At 62.2% G+C, this 26,966-nt stretch overlaps 1 protein-coding gene across 3 annotated transcripts in view; it reads right to left on the bottom strand.

Annotated features, from left to right (window-relative positions):
- Nucleotides 1-19,492, bottom strand: part of TNS3 (tensin 3) — a 133,138-nt gene extending 113,646 nt beyond the window's left edge. For all 3 annotated transcript variants that reach the window (XM_066240242.1, XM_066240240.1, XM_066240243.1), the window contains exon 1: nucleotides 19,380-19,492. The gene's annotated coding sequence lies outside the window, so the exon portion shown is untranslated. The remainder of the gene's footprint in view (nucleotides 1-19,379) is intronic.
- Nucleotides 19,493-26,966: the final 7,474 nt, after the last annotated feature.

Genomic DNA, 26,966 nt, shown 5'->3' with positions numbered 1-26,966 from the left:
GCATGGGCAGTGGCCAATGTCACCGGGGAGCTGCGCTGATAGCCAGCCGTGGGTTTGCAGTGAGAGTGGGAGAGGGAAACTCCCAGGCCGGAAGGCAACTGGGGACCACAGGGAGGGATGAGGTCCTGCTGGGGCTCCAGCAAGCTCAGAGCAAGGGAATGGGGACCTCTCCGTGGGTGGGGGGACCCCAGCCTCCGCCCCACCCTCACCATCTCGATTACCACCCAGCTCCCTGAAAACAACCTGCTGTTTCCAGACCCCTTTTCCTCTCTGGGTCTGCAGTTTTAGAAGGAAATTTCAAGCCTAGAGTGTAGGAGGTAAAGGTGACCCTCGTGGCCACGGCAGGTGGTCACATGACAAGGGAGGCAGACACCTGGGAAAGTGGAAGGGTCACTCTGCCTGAGGGACAGCCCCAGGGGAAGGGTGGGCGTGACCCACAGAGAGCACAGCTCTCCTCTCTGCCCATCAGACCACCCAGGGCTGAGCCGTCACCGGCTGTCCTCAGGGGCTGTCCTCAGGGGCTGTCCGCAGGGGCTGTCCACACGGGCAGGGTCATGAGCAGTGGGGCTCAGCTTCCCGCCAGGAGCAGCTCTGCGCCTGGGCACCGATGGGGGGAAGGGAAGGCTGCCACGATCCTGGACGTGTCGGCGGAGGCCTCGCACCACCGTCTGTGGGGGGTGCAATGGCCCAGTGAACTGACCGGCCTCAGCGCCCAGCCCGAGTGCCGACCTGGTGACCCGTGTGAGGCCCCCACAGCTCAGGCCCATGTCAGCTGAACACCCCGACTTCAGATCTCCTTCTCTGCTTGCAACTCCAATGTCTGTGCTCCGGAGCGCAGTCTGGGTGGGCCGGACCAGAGCCTTTATGGTTAACACATGTGCGAATTCCAGGCCTGGATTCCGGCGGCATTAACCTCTCAGGGTCTGGCGCAGAACACCCGGGTTTCTGTTCCTGCGGCAGAACAGCAGGCGGCCCCGCGGCCTGCAACTGCAGAACCCCGAGGAAGAGCGCCGTGCCGGCCGCCGCCTCGCCCAGCACCCTCCAGCAGCATCACCATTCGTGATGCGTCCATTCATTCGCCTCCAAGAGTCGCCGGTACTCACTTTATCCACGGGGTACTCAGACCCCAGTGTCTGCAGACGTCCCTCAGCCCATGATGACAGGAGCCCTGAGGACCTGAGTCACATTCGTGTCTCTGTCCCCAACGTCGCAGACAAGAGGAGCACAGGGCAGTGTGGGCAGGCTGAGCCCCAAGCACCTCGTTCCGCTGTCTGGGGGCGCATGGTGCCAGTACCCTCCCCGGGGTCCCCTGGGTTCAGCAGAAGGACCCTGATCCTGCATACGGCAGGCAGGTAGCCCCCCGCGTGGGGAGGGCTGTGTGGGGCCCTGGGGGAGATCATGTAGAGCGCAGGCCTGCCAGCTTGGGGGACTCCCCGATCTCCACCTTACTGAAAAGGTACAACATCCAGCAAGTTCCCACACTAATAATAAACCCCGTGCATGTGGTGCACGCACCTCACAGGCGGTGACAGCACTCGGGGTCCTCACACCAGTAGGTGCGAGTTAGCCACCGGGACATGGTCTCTGGCTGCGGCCCAGGTCACTGCAGCCTGCAGAGTGAACCTCCCAGATGCAAACTGGGAGCCCTGCCGCGACACCCCACTGTGCCACCCTCACCCCTCTCTGGCCCCCAGGACGCACGCGCGCACGCACACACACACACAGCCCCGCTTACAACGCAGGCTCCTCCTGCTCTGCGCCCTGCGGACGGACGGCCCACACTGGGCTTCTCCGCTCTCCCTTCTGGCTGAAAACAGGTGCCTATCTCAGCTCAGCTGCAGACCCGCCTCTGGCCACCTCCCCCACTCGCCCGCACCCGGCTCATCATCCTTGGGGCACGGCCCTGAAGTGCGGTCATCCGCCTGGCCTCGGGCCTCCGCCTGCAAGTCCTAACCTTTGTCTGGGGTTTTCCACACACGGAGAAGAGCGGGGGCCGCTGAGCGCTGGGGTGACGCTGCTGACTCACAGCCGGCCTCAGATCGCTCCCGAGGGCTTTGGGGGCAACTCAGCCTGCGGAGCCGGAAGAAACAGGGCAGGTGGGGAGCCGACTCCTTTGGGCACAGACGGACGGCTCTGGCGTCACCAGACGTCCCCTGCAAGGGGCTGCCGGCCCAGCCTGCCCCCCCCCCAAAGGCCAAACCCTCCGTGCTTCTCAGAGGCCCAAAGCCTGCCTCTCTTGGGTCCCCGAGACCAAAGCGAGGCTCTTCCTGCAGGGGGTGGACTTCAGGGGCACTGGACGGGGCCAGAGGGTGGTGTGGGTCCTGCCCGAGTGGACACCGAGCCCTCCACCTCAGAAAGGAGGAAGCAGCCCTGGCCGGAGAGCTCGGGAGGTTAGAAAATCTTCTTGAAGTGCAGAGGTGGCTGGTTTGATCCCCAGTCAGGGCACACAGAGGAACAGCTCAATGTTCTTCTCTCTCTCCCCTCTCTCTCTCGCCCTTCCTTCCGCTAAAAATCAATAAATAAAAATTAAATAAAAAAGTAAGAAGGCCAGTCTCACCGGCTGCTGCCCGTTCCTGTCTGTGCTCCTGGCAGGCACGGAGCTCACGGAGCCTCAGAAAAGAAACCCCGATGCTCCCAGTCTCACCCTCCTCGGGGAGAAGTGCCGTGGGCCGGGGTGGAGGCCCGAACAGGACAGATCAGAGGAGTGGGAATCGAAACTGAGATCTCTCTCTGTGCCGAGAGGGCCCAGGGGAGGGGACCACCCGCCAGCCTTTCCTTGTCTTCCACGAGAATCTCCCCCTTAGAGGCCTGAGCCCCCCACCCTCCTGTCCACCGGACCCCTGCTCCTGACAAGAGTCCCGGACCCAGCAGGAGTGGACACGCAAGCCACTAACTACCCTCCGAACAGGAGCCAGGGGCAAAGGAGTCAGAGCCCTCTGTCCAGTCCTCGGGGACACGAGGGTCAAAGATGTCCGGGGGTTGGCCCTCCACGCCCCCCCCCACCACACCCAAGCATCTCTGCACCCGCAATGACTCCCAGCTCACACAGAAAAACAGGAATTAGTTAGTTCCTGAGCAAAAGTGCAAGGCCTACAATTGTGGGGTGGTTTCTGCTGCTTTCAGCATGGGGTACCCCCCGCCCTGTGGCCAGAGGAACACCCACTTCCTGCTGGCACTGCTCCGCACTGATTTCAAGTGAAGCTGGGTCACTTAACTCAGAGAAAATCTCCACGGTTGGCTGGGCCTGGGCATGGGCCTCGAAGTGCCCACCGACGGCAGGGTGCCCGCCACGCCCCTCACCCCAGAATCCTGGTTCTGGAAACGTTCTCCTGTTTCTCAGAGACAAGCAGGGGCCCCTGCGGCCACCGCAGAGCCGGCCCCCCGGTGGAGCAGGGCAGTGAGGACAGGGACCCACAAGTGTTTCTGATTACGAGATGAATACTTTTATCAGCGTCACAATACTTATAAATTTCTTTTCATCATGTGGTTACCAGATCTTACAACCAACCCACACTGTCTCATTTTACAGATAATAAAGAAATTCTTAAAATGTCAATTTTTTTTTGACAGAGACAGAGAGAGAGGGAGAGAGAGAGATGAGAAGCATCAATTCTTTGTGAGGCACCTTAGTTGTTCATTGATTGCTTTCTCATATGTGCCTTGACCGGGGGCTCCAGCAGACTGAGTGACCCCTTGCTCAAGCCAGCGACCTTGGGCTCAAGCCAGCGACCTTGGACTCAAGCCAGCGACCTTGGGGTCATGTCTATGATCCCACGCTCACGCTGGTGAGCCTGCACTCAAGCTGGAGACCTCAGGGTTTCGAACCTGGGTCCTCCGCGTCCCAGTCCGACGCTCTATCCACTGCGCCACCGTCTGATCGGGCAAAATGTCAAAATTTCTGTCCACGCCTCTCATCACTCAACTTACCCATCTCGTAAGGCGATGAATTGACAGATAGGTCCCGACCGTTTGATGACGTTCAGCGTTGGCTCTTAATGATCCAGAAGCAATCGTTCACAGAAGCCCCACCCGAAGCACTTCAGTAAAATCAGCTCACGCCACCAAGCCGGGGGTACAGAACAGCACGTTGCAAGTTATTGCGCCAGCCTGGGCCGCGGGCATTCCGACCAGCATGGCGGGCGGACAGTGACAGCTGCTACCCTGAGGTGATCAGTTCACACCCGCTGGGCTGCACACCTGGGACCCACAGCGTCCCGCCAATTACCCCTTAACTAAGATACATTTTAAGTAAAACGAGTAGAAGCAAAGGTCAGGGAAGCATGCGGCCGTTTGGTTTGGGCAGGTACACATTGTAGCGAGGAAGGCAGGACCGGAATCCCGGTGAAGGGTTTTGTTTGCATTCCCCGGTGATTATCTCACACCCTGAGATGAAGGAAGATTACGTGAAGGCCGGACGAGGAAAAAGGCCGCGGACTCTGGGTTTGGGTTAAAAAAAAAAAGTGGAAGTTCACGAGTTCAAAGGCGTACCGTCCTTTACGACGTCCGGGTTATTCTCATCCCAGCATGGGGGCTCCTGGTGTGGTGTCCGGGGTCTCAGCACCGTCACCGCCCCGGCAGGGCAGACAGAGTGACACACCTGGGCCACCGCCCGTCCCTGCTCCGGGGACATCTCCGTGTGCGGTGGTGGTGGGGCACTCGGGCCGTACACCACACGGGCTGGACACGGACTTCCCCGCACACGTGTCCACCGGGACACACAGTGCTTCAGAAACGAGGGCCATATTCAGCACAGACAGACGCCAGGTCACCAGGCCACACCCTGCGGTCACACCCTGAGGTCACACCCAGGCTGGGCCCTGGAATGCATATCTGCTGCCCTTTGACCGCTGATCAGCTGATCAACTGTGATTCACAGCACCCACCCACCCGTCTGGCCGCCCATCCACTCACCCTCCGTCCCCGTGGGGCTGGCCGAGACGACCGGAGCCTGAAGGGGAAAGAGGGACCCACTGAGGAAAGAGGGACGGGCTGGGCCGCTGACACAGGGACTCCGCAGAGGGACAGGGCGTCCACCACCATGGCAGCAGCGGGAAGCCGGAGGCTGACCCCCAAGTCGGGATGACCTCCGGTGACCGGGGAATTAAGGAAGGAAGGAGCAGGCTGCTGAGAGAAGAGGGGCCTCTCTGGGGCAGAACGCCCAGGGCACCAGCTCCAGAGAGCACGGGAACTCAGACCTGCTTCTGCAGAAATCGAGGCAGGGCAGGGAGCCTGCACCCGCCTAACCGTGCTCCTGGGGTCTCCGGCACACGAGCACAGGGTCACAGGGGCCGCCTGCTGCCCGATCAGCTGGGGGTCAGGCCCACGACCACCTACTGCCCGATCAGCTGGGGGTCAGGCCCACGACCGCCTACTGCCCGATCAGCTGGGGGTCAGGCCCACGACCGCCTACTGCCCGATCAGCTGGGGGTCAGGCCCACGACCGCCTACTGCCCGATCAGCTGGGGGTCAGGCCCACGACCGCCTACTGCCCGATCAGCTGGGGGTCAGGCCCACAACGTGCAGCTGCTGTGTAAGAAGTCAGCCAGGCAGAGGCCAGGGACACCGGCCAGGGTCACGGCCCTTAAGACAAGGTCCCTGTCCTCAAGAAACCTGCATCTGACTGCAGGGCCAGCCAGGACACAGAGACGGCAAAGGGGACGTGTGACCTGCTCCCCAGGACAACAAAGCCCAGAGGAAGGACGAGCGCTGTGCCCGAGATCGGGGAGGTAGCCGTCGGGGCAACCTGAGATGTGACCGTGGGGACTGAGACGGGGACACTGGAGCAGGCGCCTGAGGAACACTGGGGTCAGAGTGGGGCCCAGTCCCTGCGGGTGGGAGGGGACCAGCCTGCGGCCACTGTGAGGGGTTGAGTGGCTGCCCCTGAGCAAAGGCCGCTGTGAGGGGTTGAGTGGCTGCCCCGGGGGCAGAGACCGCGGGGAGGAGAGTGCAAACCGTCACCAAGCCCAGCCCTGTTAACATCTTATACCCGCGATGTGTCCCCAGCAAGCGGCCACGGTGGCTGGGGGCTGGCACCAGGGGGTGGCAGGGGCCAGGGCCAGGTGTCTGCACCCTGAACCCATCCTGAGGAGGAGGTGGGGGGGGGGGTCTGGGCCGTGCTGGAGGCGTGGTCTGGATGAGGCCGCCCAGCAGGCCAGGGAGGAGGGCTGGGCTCGGGCAGAGCTGCAGGGGCAGCGAGGAGCCTCTGGCCGGGGCAGCGTCCAAAACTCCGGCGGGAGACCCCCGAGAGGCAGCTGCTGACTGCAGGGCTCTTGGCAAAGCGGGCCGACCACGGGCACGGCGCCCACGGACACTGTCCTCCAAGGACGGAGCCGTCCCGAGACAGAGGCGCTGGGCATGGGAAACAAAGTCCACCGGCCAGGGGAGGGCACAGAGATGGACGGAGGGGGACGTGGCGTCCCCGGCTCCCGCGCGGGGAGACCTCTCACACATGGAAGACTGAGCACACGGGAACTCGTAGACCAGAATGTTCCGTAACCGTTAATCGTCAATCCTCACGTCGCAGAGACGTTGTAATAACCAAGAATGACTTCTGCTTTGGCACCGTGAAGGGGAAAAACAGAAAATATGTTGCAGTTATGCAGAGACTCAACAATGTTTCCTTGTGAAGGAGGCAGGCAGCCGCCCGGGTGGGGGTGGGGGCTGGAGCCCCCTTCCCCTCAGTCCCTCTGAGGGGTGGCGGCTGAGCCGGGAGAGCCCGCAGGGAGGGGACACCCCGCTGCAGAGAGGAGACACGGGCTCCTGTATTTGCAGGCACCCCATCCCAGCACATCTTCCTGACACACCCAATGCGTGGCTTTTCTCATTCTTTTCCCCGGGGCTGTTCTGGCTGCGAGATAGATTAGAACAGAATCGAAGGGATCTGACAGACAAAAGGACGCTTTCCAGATGCTGTCCACAGGAATCTCGCCAAGCCAGGGAGCAGTCTGGAGTTCAGCATGGGGGGGGGCATGAGAAACGGTTGCCTGGGGACCCAAAAATAGCAGGGACACAACGTCCCCACCCTCTGCCTGCATCTCAGGAATCGGCAACACATGTACACACACACACACACACACACACACACACCGTGCTGTGTGCACATGTGTGTGCCTTGCAAACACCGCTGTCATGTGTGTACCTGCGCACATGCTTATACACACAGATGGCATGACACGTGCATGGAGACGGCGTGCACACGTGTGCGCACACATGAGGGGGAGGTGGGCTATGTGAAGTGTGTGTTCGGATCCTCCCAAACCGCAGTCCCTTCCTTTACGAAATAAACCCACTGACTGTACATCTGTAAATAACTGAAGTTTAAAAAAAAAAAAACAACAAAGTGACAACTTGCAGAATACTCTCTGGAATCTTTTCATCCTAGTTCACTTTGGTCAGTGCCGACTGGCTTCTCTGCTAAACGGACGCTGCGGAGGCATTTGGAAATATCGGGAGTTGTTCCTCTTTCCATCCTCAGCAGGACGTCCTGCAGGAAGAGTCGGGGACGCTGGGCACTCACGGGCACTCCCGCCCCCGAGGAGCTGTTCTACCTGCAGCTCTACGGAATGTGCGCTCTCCCACGAAGGAATCCCGTCCTCTGTTCAGAGGCGTGCGTCGTGGAATTTTCCAGAGAGCCTACCACCTGGAGGGGTGCCCAGTATCAGGAGCCTGGGTGAGGGAGAGCAGGGGACTGGCCAGAAGGACACCTCCCTGCCTGCTGTCCATCCGGTCTGGGGCCTCTGGACCCCTCCCTCCCCCATCACCGAGGCCCCAGCGGGGGAGGGGGCTGGACCGGGCCAGCCCCTCTCCTGTCCTGCCCCCGCCAAGGGGCATGCTTTCTGCAGGCAAAGGCGAGCAGGCTGCCAGGTTCAGAGCCGTGTGGGCTCCTGGCACGAAGGGGCGGCAAGCCACAGCAAGCCCGGGGCATGGGATCAGAGCGGCGGGCTGCCCAGGTAATCCGCCAGGAATGCTCCCTCCACTCACCGCCTCTCTTCTCTTCTCCCTCTTCTCTTCTCTTTTCCCTCTTCTCTCTTCTCTTCTCTTCTCTCTCTTTTCTCTTCTCTTCTCTCTCTTCTCTTCTCTTTTCCCTCTCCTCTCTCTTCTCTTCTCTCTTCTCTTTCTTCTCTTCTCTTCTCTCTCTTTTCACAGAACGCTCCGCTCCCTCCTGCACCTCTCCTTTCAGGATGACTGGACACTCCACAGAGGACCCACCCTCACCCTCCCCTTGAGGCATCTCAGATTCTGGGTGCCCCCCTATTCCCAGAAGTGTCCCCCCCCCAGCCACGACTACAGAGAGGCCAGGCGGGGCTTCTCCCTCGGCAGCCCTGGGGGACGGGAACAAAGAGAGAGCACCCGGGTTTCATTCTAGAAAGTGGGGTTCATGCTCATCTACCTTCACCTGCTTGTGAACCTCAACTGGCTCCTGCTTCCTGCTTCCTGGCTGGAAAACTGGGACTTAGTCACCCCCTCCCCTCAGGCATCCTGGCGCAGGGACAGGGTGGGGGCCTTGCGGAGGTGCTGGCCTCGCCCTTCAGTGCCCACTCTCGGACCTCCTCTGTGGGCTGTCTCTGTGAGCACCCGGCAGGTCAACCGAGCCTCCCTACAGGGTTGGAGCTTCTGTCCCAGAACGGGGTGGGCCGTTTCCCTCGGAGAGCCCGTCCCCGGACCAGGGCATGGGACAACCGGCCAGATACATCCCAGAGCCCCAACACCCCCATGGGGGCTGATGGCAGAGAAAGTGGGCAAATCCCACCCCTCACGCTTCCGGGCCCCCGTCGAGAGCAACCCTGAGTGAACACGCAGACAGCGGGGACGTACGCTCTGGTTTTGATACAGGGGCGCTCCCTGGGGACCACTGAGGCAGACCAGGACGAAGGCCACTGGGGAGCTCCAGCATGCTGGCGCAGGTCCCAGGCCCACACACCGAGGACGAAGACCAGAGAGAGGACCCAGAGGACACACAGACGTCCACCGGCCAAGGGGGACGGCCCTGCTGCTCCTGTGTCTCAGGCCACGCCAAGGTCAAGGGCTTGACCTCTGACCCGCCCTGACGTCCATTCCCTGGGCTCCGAAGGCTGCTCCCGGCCACCCTAGCGGTCTGTGCCGCCTGGGCCCGTGCCAAGCTCCCGCCACCACCCAGTGCCATCGGCCTGGGGCCTTGTAAGGGTCCTGATCCCAACACGCCCTGCTGGAAAGAACAAGTTTGAGGCAATCAGGGAAATCTGAATACAATACAGCAGGTGGGTGGGGACTGGCCCGGGTCCAGCTGAGGCACTGGGTTGTGTGAGTGCCAGAGAGAGAGTGTGGGCATGCAGGGTGACCACCACGGGCTCCCACTCCTCAGGGAGAAGGCGGGGCAGACGCAAGGATGGCGAATCGATCAATACCAAATCTGACTGACGGTTTCAAGGATCCCCCTCCTCTCTCCCTGGAGACTGAAAATTATCCTAACGGAAGATTTTTTTTTTTTAATATTTTATTTATTGATTTTTTAGAGAGAGAGAAGTGAGAGAGAGAGAAGGGGGAGGAGCAGGAAGCATCAACTCCCATATGTGCCTTGACCAGGCAAGCCCAGGGTTTCGAACCAGCAACTTCAGTGTTCCAGGTTGACGCTTTATCCCACTGCGCCACCACAGGTCAGGCCGTAACGGAAGATATTTAAGAAGGAAAGAAGGCCGGACACAAGCCGGGAGAGCCCGGCTCAGGTGCACGGAGCCCCCCCTTCCTCAGAGGGCACCCCTGCAGTTCACGGCAGCCCTGCACCACGTAGGACACTCCCCGTGACCGTCACCCCGCTCTGTAGCCGGGGAAACGGAGGCCGGGGTGGCCAGGATTGCGGGCAAGCTACCTGCCCGGGTGAGGCCCCTTCCTTCCGCCTCTGAGGGCTGACATCCCTGGACACAGGTGGCTGTCACATGCTAGCCACACAAAAGCAGCGAATGAGGGAGAGAACAAAGGCAGACACAAAGCACTGTTCTGCGGCCCAAGCTGTCAATAATTAATGCGTCCCCCCCACCCACCCACCTCTGCCCCCCAGGGCAGCACCTGTCGTCCTCAGCAACGAGCCTCAGGTTCAGGAACTGACGACCCCCACGCTCAGCCCTCCGTGTCCCACGGGGCTATGTGACGGGGGTCCTGTCCTATAGGGCCTTGTGTCCCCCAGGCCACTGCCAGACACCCCTGGTTCACGGTGAGGGAGAAGGCTCCGTGCGGGAGTCGGCCTGGGGCCTCGAGCAGACACACGCTGCTCTGGACTCTGAATTGCGGGCACCAAACACATCCCACCGCAGACTCAAACGTCTCCCCAAAACTTGGCCAGTTTTTTAAATGGGTCCAGTCCCAAAGGAAGAACGTGTGAGCGTGACCCCGCAGCCCAGCGGACAGCAGGGGTGTGGCCAGGGAGACCGACTCACCGGACAGCGGCCTCTTACAGGGACAAACCCTCCTCTCCGCGTGAGACAGGCGGTCACACCTGTCGTCTGCGGATCCGCGTCCAGGCCAGACTCTGTTCTCAACAGGCAGCAGAGGGAATGATCCCGGCCCTTCCACGGTGTGGATTTCAGGGACACCCCGCAACACCCTCCGTCCAAAGGGACGCTCCCCGGCTACAAGAAGAGTCGAGTCAGGCTCTGTGCCCGCGACTCTCGTCTGGGGGGCGGGGTCTCCGACATGCCCAGCGTCCGTCTGTCCCCCACACTCAACACTAGGACGACTGGAAATGGGGCTCTTTTCCCAGCGACACCAGCGGGCCAGGTGCTCAGGCCGGCAGGACGCACGTCCAGGGCCCTCCTCTGAGAGGGGACGGAGGCGGGACGCGCACAGAGCAGGGGGCGGCCCTGGGGACGGCCAGGACGCCCAGAGATGACGGCAGGCCCCTCGCCCTCTCCCAGGCAAGAGTCAGGTTCCTCGCTCTGCCGGGTGCGAAACGGCCTCCTCCCCCCCGGAAAGCCGGGGAGGATCCACGGAGGTCGTGCCTCGTCCAAGGCCAAGGTCGCACAGCTCTTCCCAAAGCTCTTATCGCAGGACAGCACAAGCAGGCCTGGTCCTCATCCTCGGAGGAGCTCGGCCACAAGGGAGGAGGGAGGCACACGGCGGACACCGCCCGGCCCGAGTGTCGAGAGATGCAGGACGGGCTCCTGGGCATCAGGACCGGCAGCATGGGGCTGGGGGGCTCTGGGTCCCCCCAGCCCCTGGACAGCTCCCGCCCCTCAGCCTGCCTCCCACCCGCCCTCCGGGAGGTCTGTCTGCGGGCGTGTCAGAGTAACCACGGGGACAGACAGGTGCAGACACCCTCCAGCCTGTGAGCGTGTCCTCGGCAGCAAACAGACCGCCCCCGTGAGAGGGCTTCATCTCCTCCTCATGACCTCGCGTGGATCACCCCGATCTAGACGGGGGTGGGCAGGGGAAAAGCCAGACAAAGCCCCTCTGCTGTTGCCCAACATCCCGCCCAAACTGTCCATCACCGCAATCTGGTTGAAATCGTGACCTCATCACAGGCAACAGGGACAAAGGTCTCTGATGGGGGCCTGGGGGCAGTCAGGGCTGCCATGGAAATGGGGGTGCACATGCTGCTCCAGAGCAGAGTCCCCCACTCTTCCTTAGGGCAGCGACCCTAGATGCTCCGAGGGGAAAGGAGGTCGGATCCTGAGTGCTGCCCCCCAAGGCTGCCAGCGCTCTGCCTCCCATGAGCCCGCAGCACCCAACTCGGGGGGGGGCACCCCAGGCCTGGGCCCCGGCTCCTCCTCCTGCAGGAAGGGGGAGCACTCTCCCAGCTGCTCTGCCTCCCATGAGCCTGCAGCACCCAGCTCGGGGGGGGCACCCCAGGCCTGGGCCCCGGCTCCTCCTCCTGCAGGAAGGGGGAGCACTCTCCCAGGTGCTCTGCCTCCCATGAGCCCGCAGCACCCAGCTCGGGGGGGGGGCACCCAGGCCTGGGCCCCAGCTCCTCCTCCCTCCTGCAGGAAGGGGGAGCACTCTCCGAGCCACTCTGCCTCCCATGAGCCTGCAGCACCCAGCTCGGGGGGGGGGCACCCAGGCCTGGGCCCCGGCTCCTCCTCCTGCAGGAAGGGGGGGCACTCTCCCAGGTGCTCTGCCTCCCATGAGCCTGCAGCACCCAGCTCTGGGGGGGTGGGTACCCCAGGCCTGGGCCCCGGCTCCTCCTCCCTCCTGCAGGAAGGAGGAGCACTCTCCGAGCCACTCTGCCTCCCATGAGCCTGCAGCACCCAGCTCGGGGGGGGCACCCAGGCCTGGGCCCCGGCTCCTCCCTCCTGCAGGAAGGGGGGGCACTCTCCCAGGTGCTCTGCCTCCCATGAGCCTGCAGCACCCAGCTCTGGGGGGGCACCCAGGCCTGGGCCCCGGCTCCTCCTCCTGCAGGAAGGGGGAGCACTCTCCCAGGTGCTCTGCCTCCCATGAGCCTGCAGCACCCAGCTCTGGGGGGGTGGGTACCCCAGGCCTGGGCCCCGGCTCCTCCTCCTTCTGCAGGAAGGGGGGGCACTCTCCCAGCCGCTCTGCCTCCCATGAGCCCACAGCACCCAGCTCTGGGGGGGCACCCAGGCCTGGGCCTCAGCTCCTCCTCCTGCAGGAAGGGGGAGCACTCTCCCAGCCGTTCTGCCTCCCATGAGCCCACAGCACCCAGCTCTGGGGGGGCACCCAGGCCTGGGCCCCGGCTCTTCCTCCTGCAGGAAGGGGGAGCACTCTCCCAGCTCGGTGCTCCTCGCTCCCGGCCTCAGATCCTCACGGTTTTACCCCAGACAACAGCACCGAGCCACCTCCTGCCCCACAATGCTTCCGCGACCTGGTCGGGCGCGCCCCCTCGCTGTGTCCCCTGCACGCTAGGACCACAGAGTCCCCAGGGCGACCTCGACTCCCTCAGTCGGCCTGCAGCTCCTCTGCGAACGCCCGGGCCTGATGCCCTTCCTGGCCCGGGGAGCCGCTGTGCCGGAGGGTGGACATGAGAATGCCCCTGGGTGCCCTCCACACCGGGCACTTCTGCAAACGCCCAGGGCACCACCGGGCGTCCAGGTCCAGTGCGCTCTGGGCAGCGGAGCGGGGGAGGGCCCTTGGCTGGCCTTCCGGGCGAGGACTGGGAGCACATTCTCACGGGGTAAAAATTAACCAGCGGCCACCACGGGGGCCTCAGCCCCGCCCTCCGGGCCGCCCTGCCCACAGCTCTGCCCTCGTCACAGCCCCAGGCTTCCCGGCCACCGTGTCCCCGGGCCCGTCCCCCCACAGAAGCAGCGGGGGAGCCCCGAGAAGCAGCTCTCACAGATCACAGGCCCTGGCAGCAGCCCCCAGACTGAACCACTTACCCAAATCAAATCCAGGCTCCAGAAACAAAATCAGGCCCTTCTCATTGAAAATAAAACCAAGCGACCCGAAGGTTCCATTTTTTTTTTTTTTTTTAAGTGAAAGACATTCTTCCTGCTTTCTCATTGCATTAATCACGGAGTTTACACAATCTGTCAGAACAGCGGGGGAGGCGGCCCCTCGTCCCGTCCCGCAGGCTGGAGTCTGCCCTCCCGTGCTCAGGGACGCGGGGTGGACGGGGCCGCCCTGACGGACACGCCGTTCCTCAGCCGCCGTCGGACCACAGACGTCAAGGGGGGAGGGCTCCCCAGAGCGTGTGCTCACTTCTTGGGATAAACCCAGAGGGTTGCAGAGCCGGGACCCCCGGCAGCAGCCGGAACAGGGCAGAAGCCGGCGTGCATCAACTGCGAGCACACGGACAGGGGCAGCGCGCACACGCGCGGCTCCGAGCTCAGCCCTAAGGAGGACGGCGATTCTGTCACCTGCTACCGCACGGATGGACCCTGGGTGGGGGGACGGGGACATGATGCTGAGTGAAGTCAGCCGGACACAGGAGGACAAACACGGCAGGAGTCCACTTATATGAGGAACCTAAAAGAGTCAGGTTCACAGACAGGAAGCCCACGGAGGTGCCCGGGGCGGGCGGAGGGGTGGGCAGTCAGGGGGAGATGGGGACAGAGGAGCCGCTCTGCAGGATGACCAGCTCTGCAGACGGATGTGGTGACGGCCGCACAACAGTGTCCACGTGCTTACTGCCCCTGGACTGTGCACGGGGAGCGATCAAAATGGCGAGTCTCACACTGTGTGCATTTTATCACAACGTTTCAAAGCTTGTCCTCTTTGACCTCGAGCAGCTGCGGACGTCCCTCCAAGGACACGGCTAACCAGGCGCTTGCCCAACACCATCCACGCTGCCCACGAGCTGTAGGCAACCGGAGGACGGATGGTCACCAGGCACCAGCCCGCACATCCCGCGGTGGACACTGGGCCGGTGATGGCAGCTGTGAGCGCCTGGGGAAGTGCTCTCTTGGCCGTGCTGAGGTTGAAGGGCAGGACCCGGAGCGACACGCCCGAGCTCAGAGGGTGCAGCAGCGCGCCTGCGGCCGGCCGCAGCAGACGGAAACGCGGCCCCCAAGGCACGAGGCCTCCAAGGCACGAGGCCCTGACGCTTCTCCTGCGACCTCAGCCTTCCCCCTCCTTCTCCAAGACTTCAGCGAGCGCGTCTAAGTTGCAAGTTAGTTTGTAGAAAAAGGGTCGAAGGACAACTTAGAAGCAAAGGCATGCATGTCTGTTACCTGAAAATCTTCTCCTGCCTGAGCAACACAGCTGACAAAGCCCCGTGTGTGTCCCCCGCCCCCACCCCCACCCCCACCCCGCTTCCTGGGCCGGGAGGAGAGAGTCGCCCGGTAACCAGCGGGGAACCCCTGTGTCCCCCCAGCCCTGCCCAGGGCAGACGAGCACAGGTGAGCCCTGCCTGCACTGCAGCCTCACATCTGTCCTGAGAACCTCCCTCCACCTTCCACGTCTCGGGGGGGGGATTGGACGGAATGGGGGGGGGGACAGATGTCCTGCAGGACCCCAGGAAGCAGTAGCTCTGGAGCCACAAGCCAGACGAACAACGTCAATCACCCAACACCACAGCCGGCGTGGGGCGCTGGTGTGAGTCCGAGACCGGACTGTATCCCACAGGGTGGTGACAAAGCGTGGCTGTACCCTAGGTGTGCGGCCGCCAGCGCCCAGCCCCGCTGCCCGAACTGTCCCTTTGATGTGTGTCCAGAATCGCCGTGGTGAGGGGGTGAGCGCTCGGGGGACCGGTGATGGATTACACGCAGAGGAGAGGGCGCCAGGGCCCAGTGAATGGGGCCTTTTTGTTCCCGGTCTCCGTGAGGAATGTGCGCGGAACGCGGGGGTCCCGGCTCACGGCCCAGCCTGGCCTCAGGGCGACGCGCGGCCAGATGCGGGCCTGGTCCCCGTCCCCGGGGTCCCCGGGGCGGCCGTGTCCCGGGCACTGGGGGGGGGGGGAGGGAGAGACGCCCAGGCCTCCAGCCCCCCAGGACCCTGCCGGCAGGAGAAGCAGTGTCTGTCCGAGCTGGACCTCGGCCCCTCAGGAAGACGGGCTTCCCTCCCCCTGTCGCCCTCGCCGACCGGACCGGGCGCCACTGCTCAGGACCCATCTCAGAAGGTCCACGCTTCCGGGGCACAGAGACAACGCGGAGGGAGGCGGACCCCTGCGCCCACCTGGAGGGGCCCCCCGGGTGGGTGGGGGGCCGGCCTGAGCGCTCCCACCGCTGTCTTCTGAACTGAAGCTCAGACACACAGCCGCTGCAGAGGACGCACGGGGTGCTGTCGTCTCTCCAGGGAGAAGAGGAAGAGGAAGGCCGGCCGGCAGCGACCACGAGCCAGAATTAGAGGTGAGGGAGGAAGGAAGGGGACGCACACAGAAAGGCACAGCCTCCCCGCTCTAGGAAGCAGCTGTGGCCGCCCCGGGGCTCCCCGAGACTTCGCCCGCGTGCCCAGAAAGGGGCGGGGTGGCCGGGGGAACTCAAAGACTTCCGGTCAGCGGAAGAAGTCCCGGCACTGCGGAGGGACCTGGCTCCAATCAGGGACCCCACGCCCCGCACACCCCCAAACTCACCCGCTCGGCCCCTAAGGACTTAGGAGGCACTCGCCTGTGCACCACAGGCCCAGGCTCTGTCCCCAGACACAGCTGGGTTCCACCCCGACCTGGACCTGCCCGCCCCATCATACCACCGAGTCAAGCTGTGTAAGTTCAGTGAGTCTCACTGCCCGACTCAGAAATGAGACGGCAGCCGTGTCTTGCTAGGTTGGGGAGCAACCGGACTGTGTCCAGAGCAGCCTGTGTCACCCCCACCGCCAACAGAAGGCACTATTCTCACAATGTTGCTGCACTGGGAGCAGGAGAGATCCTGCTGCTTACCCAGGGACATCTCATCAAAGGTGTATCTCCTGGAGGTGGTGGCGTTGAGAGCCGGGCAAGTCCCTGGCATAGCTGGGGAATGTTCCCCCAGAGAGAGTTTTCATGATCACTGACAAAGACACCTTAAACACATAGTTTTCATTATTTCGCCGGTTTGGGATAAAATATATCAATTCCAGATCACTGCCTTCTTCTTCTTCTTCTTCTTCTTTTTTTTTTTTTTTAATTGACATCATTTTTTTTAAAAGTCTAGGGGTCACCATGCTGAACATCAGCCCTTCAGCGACACTGGTGGTTCCTAAGGAGCCCAGGTAGCAGCCACCTGACTTCACTGGGCCCCTCCCTCCTCTCTGGCAGGGGCAGCCCCAGTGGTGGCCTGGGGACCCCAGGCTGGGACCCGGAGGCGGGGCTGCATCCCAGGAGCGAGGGTGCCGGGTGTCCCGCAGCAGGGCGTTGGCAGAGCGCACGCCTCACGCCGGCGCAATCCTGCAGAGCGCAGTGTCCTGCTCGGATAGGAGACAGACACACAGCAAGACCACTGTTCCCACCCTGAGCTCGCCCGTGGCGCAGAGCCCGACCTGAGGACTCCACACGCCCGCCCGGAGACGCACAGACCGCCTCGTCGGGACGGAGAGCCGCTGACGCACGTCGGGGGTGTGTGTGTGTGTGTGTGTGTGAGGTCTCGCCGTCTGAGAAGCAACGTGGAAGCACGGGCCCTCGTGCCCTCACACCCCCCGCCCCGAGAGGGGGCCACAGGGCCTGCGCTCCAGCAGCTGGGACCCTCACATCAGACGGTTAACACCCTTGCTAACAGTCAACCCAACATCTGCTAAACCAACCAACTAACCAGAGCCTCTTCTTCTGGATCAACTGAGAGGACTGCCAAGAACTCCGGGCGGACTGGGCTGGCTCCGGGTCACCAGTGACCCCCGCCTGCCCCCCTCCACCGGAAAGGGCCTGGGGTCCGTCCACGGTCGAGGTTTCTCCCGGACTTCTGCCCGCCCGGCTCCTGTGGAGCAGGCTCTGCAGACCCAGCCCCAAAACGGAGCCTCTTCCGGGAAACTTCCTGCTGGTTCCCCCGCACAAGAGTCTTGGGGGGGGGCAGGACAAAAGCCCCCCCCCCCAGCCCTGGTCAGGCGCACCAGGCTGATGCTGGAGGGTCACAGGGCCGGCACAGAGCCAGGGGCTGGCGTGGCCCCTCCGTCCCGTGCCAGCACGCTCACCTGTGAAAGGGGCCTCCACCAGCACAGGGTCAGAAATGTCCCCATCGGGGCCCCTCATCGCCTTGACTGCCGTTCTGCCTCCTTCCCAGGCCAGGCCGGGTGGACCCCCACCACCAATAAGGCCAGCAGCCCAGGAACAGACTTTGACCCAGTGACCGTTAGCTCCCAGAGTCTCATTTGCAAGTGGCTCCATCGAAAACCATAAAGTGCCAAAGCTACTTAGTAAAAGTCAGTCCGTTTGCATCCGGGGCTCCCGTCCGTCTGTCCGTCCAGAGGCACAGCTTTGCCTCTCTGTGGGCCGCTTGTAAAGGAAGAGTTCCCGTGCAGCCCCCAGCAGAGGGACACTGCGAGGCCACAAGCAGGCCCGTCAGAGGGGCGGGCTCTGGCACCCGAGTGCACCACCCCCGTGCTCCAACCTCCTCACGTGCTACCGCAACCTCCTCACGTGCTACCGCAACCTCCCGTTCTTTCCCGTTCTTTGGCCTCAGTTTGCACGTCTGTCACGTGGGTCTGAACCCCAACTGCGCCCAGGGTTGTTATTAGGGTGAAATGAACTCAGGCACAGTGCTGCTCACTGGTTTAGGCCAGGCTATTACTGCGTGTCCCAGGCTGGGGCTGGTCCTGTTACAAAGTAATGTTACTATTACTTTGTCTGTGAGGTCAGGACTCTGGCCACCTGCCAGTTCCCAGCCAGCCCCATGCAAAGAGGTCGGATCCTCCCAGCCCAGGCGGCTCCTCCACCCTCCAGCTGTGACTGGGCCCCCTCACAGAAATGCCTTTCTTAATACTTGTTGATTGATTTGCAAATATAGCCTCCCGGGGCCCAAAGAAAGAAGAGAAACCACAAGGACAAGCAAATCGAGCTCAAAAAAGCAGAAACTACAGAGTCTCAAGACTGTCCACAGACCAAAGCCTCCAGGAAAAATACACCACAATGTCGCCAACGTTGGTCCTGGAGGGCCTGGCAATATTGAACGCAATAACCTTCACACTCACTTTCTGTACACGTTACTACGAGTCCTCGGAGATCCTGTATTCATATTTCCAGGGGTGAAAAAAGGAGGGGACTCTGCCAGCAGATCAAAGCAGTGAGGAGCCGGGGCACCCTCAGCAGGCAGCAACAACCCCGAGGCGTTCCCCGTGCCCCTGAACCCCGTGGCGCTTTTATGTTTCAACCGCGTTGGAGGTGGGGGGGGTCCCCCGCTAGCCCTGTCTTGGGAATGGAGTGGGGGTGGGGGTGGCGTCTCCTTCCTTCCCGCCACACAGAATTTCATTCAAGTCACTGCACGCAGACGACCCGGCTCAGGCGGCAGCGCGGGTGGCGCGCACACCCCGCACGGGGACCCCGCGCCCCTCCTCCCGGTTGTCAGCAGCGGCGCGCGGGCGGGCACATGCCACAGGTGGCCCGCTGCCCCCGCCGCTCCCGGCTGCAGGAGGAGGAAGGCAGCGGCGGGGGACCCTGCCTCCCACCCGCCACAGGGACAGGGGGACAGGCGCGCGGCGAGACTTGCTGGCACGGGGGGGGGGGGGGGGGGGGAGGGTGCGCAGCCTTGCGAGGCCCGTCCCGGCTCGCCTCCCCACCCCGGAGCCCCGGGACCATCCTGGAGAGTGAAGTCCACCCAGGCGCGCCGCGACAGAGCCGCTCCGGCCTGCGCCCCAGTCCCAGACCCGGACCCCTCCCCCGACCTCCGGACCTGGCCGCCCCGGCCCGCGCCCCCGCACCCGGACCTGGACCCCGGCGGAGCGAAGTCCTCGCATGCTCCCGTGCCCGTCCCCGCGGCCTCGGACCCTGTCTCCGCACCTCCGTCCTCGACCCCGGCCGAGCCTGGTATCCACGCGCCCCGATTCCCCTCCCCGAGCGGTCTCGCCGCGCCCCAGGCGCGGACAGAAAGAGTGGGGCGGCGCGGCCCCTCCGGTACCTGGGTGAGCGGCGGCGCGGTCCCGCGGGGCGATGGCGCAGCAGGCCGGGCGCCGAGCAGCGCGAGCAGCGCGCGGGCGGGCAGTCCTCCTGGCTCGCGGCCGCCGCAGGGCCCCCTCGAGGCGGCGAAGGGCAATCGCGCCGCCCGCGCTGGGCTGGCCGGTCACCTGGCCCCGCCACCCTAACAACGCGGCCATTCCAGGCAGTCCGGGGCCCCTTGCGCCCCTGGGACCTCCCCGCGGTGGCCAGCTGGACCGGGAACCAGCAGACCCAGGGAGCAGCCCGGCTCCCGGTGTTCACAGGGCTGTGTCCCCGGGGGGACGCCTGGTTCCTACACAACTCTTTTCCTTCCTTCCTTTCCTTTCTCCCTCCCTCCCTCCCTCCCTGTCCCCCTTGTCTGTCCTGTAAGGGTTATGTGTGTTCTCAGGCCGTGAACCCTCCCTACCTGCCTGCAGCTTCCGTCGCATTGGGGTTCTGCGGGGTGGGGGACAAGCAGAACTGGGAGAACCCAAGATGCTTCAGGAGCCCCTCCAAGGTCTGGCCAGGGGAGGGAGGGAATCAGGGCAGACTTTAGAGGTCACATGGCTTCTCTAAATGAGCAGGATCCAGGGAGCAGGTAGGAAAGAGGCTCGCACACAGACAGAAGCTCAAAGGAGGAGAGACAGGTAGGTGCCGGCACCCCCCAAGATCCAGAGGCCCCCTCCCCCGTTCATCTCCGCCTCGGTTTCCCCACATGAAACCTGGAGAGCCGGCATGCTCTCCTCCTGGGGGGGGAGGGTCCGCAGAATGAGAAGTGCCCTTCCTGTCACACAGAGCAGGTTCGCCAACCCCTATGGACGCCTGAAGCCCCAAGGACACAGGAAGGCCTTTGAGGAAGTCACCCCACCCTACCTCCAGCAGACCAGGAACACAGATTGTGTCTGTCACCTGAGACAAATGCTCTCAGAGCCCCCACAGAGGAAGGCTGGGGGCTTGGAGTGTTTCACCAGCCACGGCCCCAACACAGGGAGGCAACACCCACACTCACCCTCTCCTAAAATGTCTATCCCCTCCAGGGGCTGCCTCCCTGAGACTAGTCGGTCCCACCCACCTGCTGTCCCCTGCCAGGCTGGCTGGGTCCCGCCACACCCTTGCTGCTGGGACCACGGTGTCTTGGACGCCCATTCACATTGTGCCTGTCCCCAGAAGGGAGGAGGCACACTGGACCTGGTGCCCCCTGCGCCCTCAGCTAGCCCAGGCGGCTGCCTCCCCACGCCCCCAAACTGCAGACACCCACACTCCCCCGGGTGGGGGGAGGCTTCCCAGACCCAGGGCTCCTACTTCACAGGCCGCAGCTCTGAGCTTCCAAGAATTTAAACAAAAACAGGGCACACAGCAATTATCTGCAAAGGGGAAAGCACATTTTTCCCATTCTTACCCATCCAAAAATACCTCAAATCTGAAAACAAACGTCTCAAGCCAGTTTAGCTGAGGCAAAGCAGCCCCGTGCCCTCCAAGGCTCCAGGCCAGGGCGGGGGGACCGGAAGCACCGCATCTCCATCCCCCCCCAAGCTCCTCCTGCTCCGCTCCCCCAGTGGTTTTTTTTTTTTTAATTTTTTTTATTTATTCATTTTAGAGAGGAGAGGGAGAGACAGAGAGAGAGAGGGAGAGACAGAGAGAGAGAAGGGGGAGGAGCTGGAAGCATCAACTCCCATATGTGCCTTGACCAGGCAAGCCCAGGGTTTCGAACCGGCGACCCCTCAGTGGTTTTGAAAGAACCTTCTGGAAGCTTATCATGGCCATCAAGATGGTTTTAGCAGTGGCCACGTCTGATAATTTTGTATCCCCTGGATCAAAAGAAGTGTGTGAGCAATGAATGGATTATTTTCTTACTTCTTATTTCTCTCACACTGAAAATTATTTTCCAAAAAGAGCGGCTTACAGAGGCAGCAGGAAACATGATCAAAGATGCCGTCTGCTGGCTCCCAGATGCTGGTGAGTGTGAGCTCATGCCGGGAGTGGTCCCTGAAGACACCGCGTCCCTCACACCTCCCAGGGACACGCCAGTCTCTCCTCCCCGCCTCCCTCTCCCCCAGTGACACGCACACACACACACCACCCTCCGCAGAACGGGCCCCGGGGGCCCACAGCCTGGACGCAGGTGAACTCCGTGCCGCTGGTCTCGTCCTGGGAAGGGAGCTGCTGCTGGACGTGACGGGGTCACCCCGAGTGGCAGTGGTGCCCTGGGGCCACATGAGGCCACCTGGGGCCACACGGGTGAGCACGAGATACACACCCCTCGGAGGAAGGCGATCTCGGACAAGGCCACCCCTTGGGGATGAGGCCGTCCCCACGGGAGGCTGCTGTCGGCGCCTCGGGGAGAGAAGGTCCTTCTAGGACCGTTCAGGACAGACATCGCGAAGGAAGGAATGAGGGAGTCACTTGCTCGGACCTACGTACCTGCCGGAGATAACGCGAGCGGCCCGTGAAGATTTGGAATGTGGTGTGAGGCAGAAGGAGTGTCACAGTCGTGAGCACTCGAAACACAGCTTGTTCATATGTTATTATTGATTAACGATTGTATTATTTTCCGTACGGACAAGTGTAAAACTACTTTTTGCCCCGCCCGACACAACATTCTGACCTTTTATCCCCAGGACATAAAAGGAAACACAATCATTGTGTCCACGGCATTTTACAAAATGAGGCCAAATTTTGAATTTATAAGCAATATTTCTATCATAACAGCAGTTGAGTCACAAACAAGCATATTAGCACCCAATTCCTTTATCCTGCTGGCTGCACCTGACCGGCAGGACCGACTGGATCGGCGAAGTCAGTGACCCTCTGAGCCGGGAGGCGTCTTCTGCGTTTCTCACCGAGCACCCCCCCCCCCCCTGAGATGAGCAATGCCCAGGTAAGACGCGATTCCCGCCCAGGGCCGGGGGTGGACTCAGAGACCCACGGCCACCCCAACACAGCCTGCTCACGGGGTGGAGCTCACGGTCAGCAGGTCAATGCTCGGGCTGCATTCCTGAGCTGTCGGGACCGGGGACCTCTGGTCATCGCCCCAGCTGAGCCGGGACGGCTGAGAGCTGGACGCTGCCCCCACAGCCACAGACCAAGGGCTAGGCTGAGCCTGGATCTCCTGGTCGTGTCCTGAAGGCCCGCTGGACAGCGATATCTCCCCACCAACGAATGGAAAAATGGAGCCACCTAGGACAGGGGCCCAGGGCGGTGGACACAGAGCCACTCCGCCTCTCCATCCTCCGCACACCCTCAGACATTCCCCTGGCTCACAGCTCCACCTGCAGGGCCCCAGACAGAACCAGAACCGGGACCAGGTGCTGGGATCGTGGGGAAGGTGGGCTCCTGCCCTCACGGAGCCCCTCAGTTTGGGGCCCGGGCAAGCTGAGGAACCTGTGGGCCAACCTGGCTGCAGTCTAGGCCGGACAGTCCAGAGGGGAGTCGGGACACTGAGGTCCAAGTGGGAATTGATCGCCGCCTGCCGCACGGACTCCCAGCCGCCACCGGAGCCACACGTGTCTACGTGGACAGGAGCCCGTGGGAAGCTTTAGGCTCGGGGTACAAGAGGCCGTGTCGAGGGCCACCCGAGGGCTCGCCTGCCCCGTCTGGCGCCTCCTCCAGTGGATCCCAGCACCTCGGGGCGCCCCCTCACCCCTCCCGCCACACCCGACTGACTGCTGACCTGAGTCGGAGGCGGAGAGGGCCTGAACTGTGCTCTCCAAACCCTAACCCCCGGGACCTCAGAAGGGGATACTCTTCAGAGACAGGATCTTTTTTTTTTTTTTTTTAAAGGTTGTATTTATTGGCCCTGGCCGGTTGGCTCAGCGGTAGAGCGTTGGCCTGGCGTGCGGGGGACCCGGGTTCGATTCCCGGCCAGGGCACATAGGAGAAGCGCCCATTTGCTTCTCCACCCCCCCCCTCCTTCCTCTCTGTCTCTCTCTTCCCCTCCTGCAGCCAAGGCTCCATTGGAGCAAAGATGGCCCGGGCGCTGGGGATGGCTCCTTGGCCTCTGCCCCAGGCGCTAGAGTGGCTCTGGTCGCGGCAGAGCGACACCCTGGAGGGGCAGAGCATCGCCCCCTGGTGGGCAGAGCGTCGCCCCTGGTGGGCGTGCCGGGTGGATCCCGGTCGGGTGCATGTGGGAGTCTGTCTGACTGTCTCTCCCCATTTCCAGCTTCAGAAAAATACAAAAAAAAAAAAAAAAAGTATTTATTGATTTTTACCAAGAGACGCGGGCCCTGATGGAGCTCGGGGGAGGGGCAAGGGCACCTTCCTTCGGCCCTGGCGCTCCCAGAGGGAGGGGACAGGGCAGGGACAGCAGGTGAGAGCCAGAGGGAAGGTACCGACGTGCCCGAGGTGACATGCTCGGCTCCAGCTCTTCCGTGTCAGATTTGAGTGGGAATCTCGGGGGCGCCACCATGGAGGCCTCTGAGGACCCTAGTTTTCTGATCTGTCACGAGGCCGCCCTGATTAGTGTCCCAGGATGCGTACCAGGGCTGACTGAGCTGCTGTCCCGCCCCAGCCCAGGCACAGGACCAAGCAGGCGCGCTGTCGGCAGCTGCACGTGAGCCAGGCCCCTCGCGATGGCCCTGCTCACGTCACTGACGGGCCCTGGCCCTGGGGACTACGGACAGGGGAGCACTGGTCCACCCGCTTCCTGCTCCCTGCCGGCCACAGAGAGGTCAAGACCAGAGCAGGCGGCCCACCGGCCCAGGGCCTCGTGGGTTTGCCGTGGAGTTTTGCACATAAACAATTCAGCGTCTCAGAAGCAGTTACGCAGCAGCTCCCCACCAAGAACCCTGGAGCGCTCAGTGGACAGGTGATGCCGGGAACCCCGTCCCCTCGCCTGGCGGGGCCTCTCCACCCTCTGCACTTCCTTCAGAGGTCCAGGTCCTCGAGGCCCCCCAACTGCTGTCCCCCCCAACCAACCTCATCAGCCTGTGTCTGCTCCCCACCTAGACCTTCACCCGCTCAAAGCTCGCCGCCCCTTGGGGTGACGTTTGTCTTTCACACTCTGTGTCCTTTGCACAACACACTCGTTTCTAAGACTCAGACCACAGTGGCACAGTGTCCTGGGCAATGACACGGTTCTCTGCTGTCGGATGAGTCCTGGAGGGAAGAGGGCAGAGCCCACAGCCACCCACCCAGCACTGTGCCCAGGTCCCCACAGCGGTGGGCGGGCCTCCCCTGACATCACTGTGAGCTCTGGGACAAGGAACTTGACCCTCCCACAGTTCTAAGTCTGAGCGGGTTTTCTCCACAAACACCTGAGCCAAAAGCTCTTAGCGCACCAGCATTAGAGCCATCACCTCGCTCTGTGCAGAACTCACGCCTCAACAACCACCAAAAGAAACGGGGGAGGGAGCCCTGGGGACGGCTCGGGGTGCCGCTCTGAGCCCAGTGTCCGCTGACCCCCCTGTCTCAGCTGGGACCCTGCAGCCACAGCCGGGCAGGAGCATGGGAATCAAGAACCCAAAAGGCAAACCCAGGAGGCATCGGGGAACCGGTACTCTGCAGTGGTGGGAGTCAGCCGGTTCCGACACCCCACCTTTCGTTGAATTCGGCAAACCGGTTGTTAGAATGGCACTGGTCATCAAGGTTCTGTCTCAGGTGGGCGCCTGGGCAGCCGCCCAATGTGGAAATCAGAAATTCACATTCGCTACTCTTTCTTTTCTTTTTTTTAATTTTATTTATCATTTTTAGAGAGGAGAGAGAGGGAGAGAGAGAGGAGAGAGAGAGAGAAGGGGGGAGGAGCTGGAAGCATCAACTCCCATATGTGCCTTGACCAGGCAAGCCCAGGGTTTCGAACTGGCGACCTCAGCATTTCCAGGTCGACACTTTCCCCACTGCGCCACCACAGGTCAGGCCACGCTACCCTTTCTCAATGTTCATCTACGCAACAGTGTGGCCTGAGCGCCCGTAGGAATGTTCATTCCGCTCACAGGTGAAGAACATTGCAAGTCAGGACGCCAATCAAGAAGCAATATAGAAATATCTCGCATAAACAGTTTTATTGTTTTTTGTCAGGTGTTATTTAATATATTTTCATTCGCATTTTAAAACTCTTATAATCTAGTTTTGTGTACCTCTTTTATTGTCCTTATTTAAGCATTAAATGCATGAAATAATAAACTGCTTTCGGTATATCTTTTTTTATACTTTAAAACGGTCATTAGGGCAGAGAGCCCGTTGTTAAATTACTTGAATCCCACACCTGGTCCTCTCTCCCTCTTTCTCTTTCTCTCTCCACACATTCCAGAAATTATGTATAAAATTGGACTAGTTGACAAAGGGTTAGTCGACATAAAATTCCTTCTAAACATACCTTCCTTTGAAAACGCAACATATGGTTGACTTTTTCTTTTTTTTTTTTTTCTTAAGCTGGAAACGGGGAGAGACAGTCAGACTCCCGCATGCGCCCGACCGGGATCCACCCGGCACGCCCACCAGGGGGCGATACTCTGCCCCTCCGGGGCGTCGCTCTGTTGTGACCAGAGCCATTCTAGCGCCTGGGGCAGAGGCCACAGAGCCATCCTCAGTGCCCCGGCCAACTTTGCTCCAATGGAGCCTTGGCTGCGGGAGGGGAAGAGAGAGACAGAGAGGAAGGGGGGGGGGTGGAGAAGCAGATGGGCGCTTCTCCTGTGTGCCCTGGCCGGGAATCGAACCCAGGACTTCTGCACGCCAGGCTGACGCTCTACCACTGAGCCAACCGGCCAGGGCCATGGTTGACTTTTAAGAAACGCACGTGCAGAGCCTTTCAGGAATGCATCTGTTGCTCATTGGAGGCCTCCCCCCCAGCCCCGCGCCCTGCTGACCTCCAGCTGCAGGACACCATGGGGTCAGTACCCGGAGAGGCAGTGCCCGGACCTGCTCACAGACCGCCCGGACACCTCTGACCCCACGCCACATACTCCACGTTGGTCCTGGTTCTGGTTCTGAACCGGAGTTTGAGGGCGTGCCCACGCTGATGGAGAGGGCCGACCTACAATAAAGGTGCCCTCCCTCTGGCCCAGGTGTCTCTGCCGAGTGCGGGGGGCCCTGTACCCCCGTGTCTCTTCTGAACTGTGAGCTCTCCGGGGCACAGCCTGGAGCCAGCCGGACGCCTGGATTTTAATCCCAGCGTGGCGTTACTCGCTGTGTGGCTCTGGCCAGTGAATCAGCCTCTCTGTGCCTCTATTTCTTTCCTGTAGAGAATGGAGACGGGAGTGGACCCAACCCCGGGGGGCTGTTGTGAGCGCTTAGCCGGCGGACACCGCGTGCTCCTGCAGGCTCACAGCCCACGCGCTGGGTGAGATGTTGGCTCCCCGCCTCCCTCAGGGGCCCCGGGGCAGGGGGCTCACTCAGGGGAGCTTGAGGCAGCGGTTCTGCAAAGGTCCCTCCCTGCACCAGGAGCAGCCTGACTTCCTGCGGCCGAACCTCTCCCCTCACCCCCGTCCCAGATGCCAGAGGAGCCCCCAGCCCCGCCCCCGCCCCCGCGCGGATTCCAGGCCTGCAGCTCCTCACAGCCACGCCGGGGGAGGGGCGGCGGCTGGCGGATTCCTGCGCGGATTCCTGCGCCCGAGCTCCATTCCAGGGCCCGGTCCAG

This window comes from Saccopteryx bilineata, chromosome 7, assembly GCF_036850765.1.
Source record: "Saccopteryx bilineata isolate mSacBil1 chromosome 7, mSacBil1_pri_phased_curated, whole genome shotgun sequence".
Lineage (NCBI taxonomy): Eukaryota > Metazoa > Chordata > Mammalia > Chiroptera > Emballonuridae > Saccopteryx > Saccopteryx bilineata.
Note: the sequence above shows the minus strand (reverse complement) of the source record. Positions and strands in the feature narration are given on the sequence as shown.